At 45.0% G+C, this 5,432-nt stretch overlaps 1 non-coding gene and 1 pseudogene across 1 annotated transcript; one reads left to right on the top strand and one right to left on the bottom strand.

Moving 5' to 3' along the window:
• LOC148213098 (small nucleolar RNA R71) lies at positions 1–107 on the bottom strand. Its single transcript, XR_015793004.1, has one exon. It is a non-coding gene; the product is annotated as a small nucleolar RNA R71 (small nucleolar RNA).
• Positions 108–774: 667 nt separating this feature from the next.
• On the top strand, positions 775–3,854 carry LOC148213097 (uncharacterized; annotated as a pseudogene).
• The last annotated feature ends 1,578 nt before the right edge of the window (positions 3,855–5,432 follow it).

The following is a 5,432-nucleotide window of genomic DNA, read 5'->3' as shown; positions in this document are numbered from 1 at the left end:
GACCTCCGAGAGGACATTGTGTCTTTTAGACAGAAGGAGAACGAAGCAGTTCAAGAAGCTTGGGAGCGTTTTAAAGAGTTACTTAGAAGATGCCCGAGCCATGGATTTCCCGCATGTGTGCAGATTGAACAATTCTATAGAGGATTGGATCGTTCATCAAGGATGATGTTGAACACCGCAGCCAATGGCTCGTTGTTAGAGAAGTCGGTAAATGAGATCGTTGATATCTTGAATAAGATGACAGACATTAATGACGAAGGCGAGATAGGAAGGTCATTACCAAAGAAGCAAGTATCAGCTAGAATCTTTGAGTTAGACACAGTAGCTTCAATGCAAGCCCAAATGGCGGCTATGAACCAAATGTTAAAGCAGTTGACAATGGAGAAGGAAACCAAAAACGTCACTTCGGCGATACCTGAACCCTCTCCTATTTTGCAAATTTCAGATATATCTTGTGTCTATTGTGGTGATAACCACTTGTATGAGAACTGTCCAGCTAATCCAGCGTCTATTTTTTATGTAGGTCAAGGTTCCCAGCGGAATTTCAACCCGTATTCAAACACTTACAACCCTGGATGGAGGCACCATCCAAACTTTTCCTGGAGTAACCAAGGAGTAGCTAGTAGCAGTGCACAAGCACCCGCTCAACAATACAAGCAAAACTATACTCCTCCTGGTTTTCCAACTCAACCGGCGTCACAGCCTCAACAATAAAATCAGCAAAGAGGTCAAAATACTACTCAGCAAAGTGGTAACAACGCAAGTTTGGAGGCCATGATGAAAAAGTTCATGACAAGAACTGATGCTGCGATAAGAAGCTTGGAGATGCAAGTGGGGCAGATTACAAATGACCAGAAATCTAGACCCCAAGGTACATTGCCTGGACATACAGAAAACCCGAAGCAAGATCGTGAGGGAAAGGAGCATTGTAAGGCGGTTATCACAAGAAGCGGAATAAGTTATGAAGGACCCTCACTTCCAGACGGAGGAACTCATGTAGTTACACCTGTTCCTGCATCCACCTCCAATCCACAACAAGAAGAGAAAGCAGAACCTGTAAGTTCAGAAGAAAAAGATAAGAAGGCGGATAAAGGTAAGCAAGTAGTGCCCAGCACTACTCCACAGGTAGGTAATATTAAGATTCCTCCACCCTTCCCCCAAATGCTAGTTAAAAAGAATCAGGATGGTCATTTTAAGAAGTTCTTTGAGATTCTAAAACAGTTGCATATCAATATACCTCTCATAGATGCTTTAGAACAAATGCCTAACTACACTAAGTTTTTAAAGGACATCATATCTAGGCGTAAGAAGTTAGGTGAGCATGAGACGGTAGCCTTGACAAAGTGTAGTAGTGATGCTCTAGGGAATCCATTGCCTGTTAAATGTAAGGACCCAGGAAGTTTTACCACCCCCTGCTCAATAGGAGGTAAGAACCTAGGAAGAGCATTGTGTGACGTAGGAGCAAGCATTAATCTTATGCCTCTTTCTGTCTTTAAAGAGTTAAATATAGGAGAAGCTCGTCCCACTACTGTCACTTTACAACTAGCTGATAGATCCATAAAGAAACCGAAAGGAAAAATAGAAGATGTGCTTGTTAAAGTTGATTAGTTTATTTTTCCCGCCGATTTCATAATTTTGGACTGTGAAGCAGATCTTGAGGTGCCGATCATTCTTGGGAGGCCATTCTTAGCAACTGGAGATACGGTTTTCAATGTTAGGAAAAGAGAGATCACGATGAAGGTCAATGATGAACAGGTAACCTTCAATGTCCTCGATGCGATGCATCTCCCGGATGAAGTCGAGGAGTGCTCTACAATAGGAGCAATCATGGAGGAACTCCAGCAAATGATGGTGGAAGACTTGGAAGCAAATCTGGAGGCCGCAGAAAAAGAATCAAAAATTGCGCCTGGCGCAATTTTGCCCCAACTTGAGCATTTTGAGTTTTTGCAGCCGACAATAGCGGATTTGAAGGCCTTGCAACCTTCCATCATTGAACCTCCAGAATTGGAAAGAAATCCCTACCTTCTCATTTAAAATATGCTTATTTGGGTTTAAACGATACTTTGCCCGTTATCATTTCTTCATATTTGTCTAATGAACATGAATCTTTGCTTTTGCAGGTTTTATCAAAGTACAAGAGGGCTATTGGATGGACCATAGCGGACATAAGAGGAATTAGCCCTACATTTTGCATGCACAAAATCATCCTGGAGGAAGGAGCCACCAATTCTATCGAGTGCCAAAGGAGGCTTAACCGGAAAATGAAAAAGGTGGTCAAAAAGGAAATCATAAAATGGTCAGATGCTGGAGTGATCTACCCCATTTCAGATAGGAGTTGGGTTAGCCCGGTTCAATGCGTTCCCAAGAAGGGTGGTATGACGGTGATTACAAACGACGACAACGAGTTGATCCCAACTAGAACGGTGACTGGTTGGAGAGTGTGTATGGACTACCGTCGGTTAAACAAGGTAACTCGAAAAGACCATTTTCCATTACCCTTTATTGACCAAATGCTTGATCGTCTTGCAGGGAAGGAATGTTATTGTTTCCTCGATGGGTATTCGGGTTACAACCAGATTACTATAGTTCCGGAGGACCAAGAAAAGACCATGTTCACGTGTCCCTATGGGACATTTGCATTCCGAAGAATGTTGTTCGGTCTTTGTAATGCTCCCGCTACCTTTCAAAGATGCATGACCGCTATTTTTTCAGACATGATAGAAAGCACGGTAGAGATTTTTATGGATGATTTTTCTGTGTTTGGTGAGTCGTTTGATGTTTGTTTAGAGAACTTAGAGAATGTTTTAAAAAGGTGTGAAGAGACTAACCTTGTGCTTAATTGGGAGAAGTGTCATTTTATGGTACGTGAAGGTATAGTCTTAGGTCAAAGAATTTCAGAAAAAGGAATTGAGGTCGATAGGGCTAAAATATATGTGATTGCTAAACTACCCCCTCCTACAACTGTAAAAGGTGTTAGAAGTTTCTTAGGACACGCGGGTTTCTACCATCGTTTTATAAAAGATTTTGCGAAAATTTCTAAGTCCTTGTGTCAGTTGTTGGAAGTGGATCGACCCTTTGTTTTTGATGAACATTGTTTGAAAGCTTTTGAGACACTTAAGAAAGCACTTAGCTCAGCACCTATCATAATTGAACCAAATTGGAACTTGCCGTTTGAACTAATGTGTGATGCAAGTGATTTTGCTGTAGGTGTGATGTTGGGTCAACGGAAAGGTAAAATTCTTCATCATGTTTATTATGCAAGTAAAACTTTGAATAGTAGTCAGTTGAACTATACAGTGACTGAGAAAGAACTTTTGGTTGTTGTTTTCGCATTTGATAAGTTTCGTTCATATTTGATTGGGACAAAAGTGATAGTGTTTACCGGTCATTCTGCACTTAAATATTTGTTTGATAAAAAAGAAGCTAAGCCTAGGTTGATTAGATGGATCTTGTTGTTACAAGAGTTTGACTTAGAGATAAAAGATAGAAAAGGAACAGAAAACCAAGTAGCGGATCATCTATCTAGGCTAGAGTCTTCTTTGCAGCATGATAGTTGTGAGATTAATGAGCATTTTGTGGATGAGTATCTTTTAGCTATTTCTGAAGTCCCTTGGTACGCTGACTATGCGAACTATCTGGTGAGCAAAATAATTCCTAATGATTTGTGTAAGCACCAAATAAAGAAGTTCTTTCATGATGTCAGGTTTTATAGATGGGATGAACCTTTCCTGTTTAAACTAGGACCTGATAATATTCTTCGTAGGTGTGTTGCTGGGTGTCACGGTCGTACATTTTTCAACCGTGCGGCGCCATGGTCTAAGCTCGACCATGGCCAGCCTTACGAGGAACTCTAGCTCCAATCAACTTTTCGCGCCCCTTTGTGGCTTCGTCGAACCTTAGGCGAGGTTCTTTCTTCCTCGACCGAGCTTCACTTGCAGCGGAATTCTCACGTGACTCGGCAATGCACGTCGCTCGTACGTGCATTTAAACTCTAACGCGACTCTAGCTAGCTTGCCTCTACGCTAGGCCAAGCCCCACGGCTCTACCTTGCCTCTACTCTAGGCCAAGGTCTTCTGAACGCGACGTCGCAACTTGTTTTCAACCATCTTGGTACTCGGTCACTCGACCGTCCCGCTCCTACGATGACCCAGGACCTTACCGGGATGAATTCTAACCCATAACAGGACCAGAACGAGCTTAAAACGCCAACCGGGTACAATCGGGAGATTCCTGCCGCTTAACTATGTCAGAACTAGCTTATCGGGCCCATCGGACGCCTCTAAGACCATTCCTGCCGAGAAACTAGTCAATAACGGGCTAAACGGCCTTACCCGATACTGCCGGGATGATTCCTGCCGACTTCCGGACAAGGAAGGACTAAACTTGGCAACCGGGATGAGTCTTGCCGCTTACCGGCCAAGACTAGCTTTTTCTCACTTACCGGGTGCCCACCGGTACTTTAGGATGTCACCCCGAACATCGGGATGTCATCGGGCTTCGCTGCTCACTTGGGCACGCATATCGAGAACCGACTCATGTGCTTGTCTTAATGATCGGGACCTTCCGAACATCCAGCCATCCGGACACTATCGTGGCACGACGACTCTTGCGCTCGTGCCGTGTCGTTCGAGTATACCGTACCGCATAGAGACCCCTGTGGTGCAACCTCCGACACATGGACCGAGGCGCAATGCCGGCACACCCGTGTCGCCCGACACTGTCCCCGAGTTTTCTATCCTTGACGGAAGTCGCCCAAGACACTTGTCTTGTAGACGCTCACCCTCGCTATGACATACGCATGTGGCATGGGGTGGCTCACTTAGGCCCTGACATGGCCCAGGGGTGGTGGAGAGCCAACATCATGCCTCCCCCTAAGGTACATTCTAAGGCATTCTTGGTCTGGCAGGCGTGTACGTGCAAAGTGGCGAGGAGTCACTCGCCAACGTAGAGCGCACGTCTGAACTCGGATTGACACGAAACTTAGCGTGCTTGCATATCTCACTTATATGCATCTAACTCTAAAGCCGCTCGTCCAAACTCTCGACGGAACCCCGACTTCTAGGGTCATGGCCCGGGGCCCCAACTGGCCCCCGCTGAGCTTGTCAACGACACCACTGACATCGCCTTCGCCTTGCATTCTGCATATGCCTTCTCTAGGCATTCTTGAGTACATCTATGGGGTGTGATAGGTGATGCACCATCCTCCTTGGTCGCATCACGGCACTTCTCTCTCGGCCCTCAACATGGCACGACGGGCGACATATGCATGTCGCCACCACTTGTCCACTTTGTGGGCGTCACAACCTACTCTCTACTAGTATGGTTGTGACACTGGGCATGAACAGAAGGAGATTCTAGAGGCATGCCACAAATCACCATATGGTGGGCATTTTGCTGGACGTAAGACTGCAGCAAAGGTCCTCCAAAGTGGT

Source organism: Momordica charantia, assembly GCF_013281855.1.
Source record: "Momordica charantia cultivar OHB3-1 chromosome 1 unlocalized genomic scaffold, Mcharantia_2.0 BLBB01000001.1, whole genome shotgun sequence".
In the NCBI taxonomy this organism is placed as follows: domain Eukaryota; kingdom Viridiplantae; phylum Streptophyta; class Magnoliopsida; order Cucurbitales; family Cucurbitaceae; genus Momordica; species Momordica charantia.
This window is presented reverse-complemented; position numbering and strand designations above follow the sequence as displayed.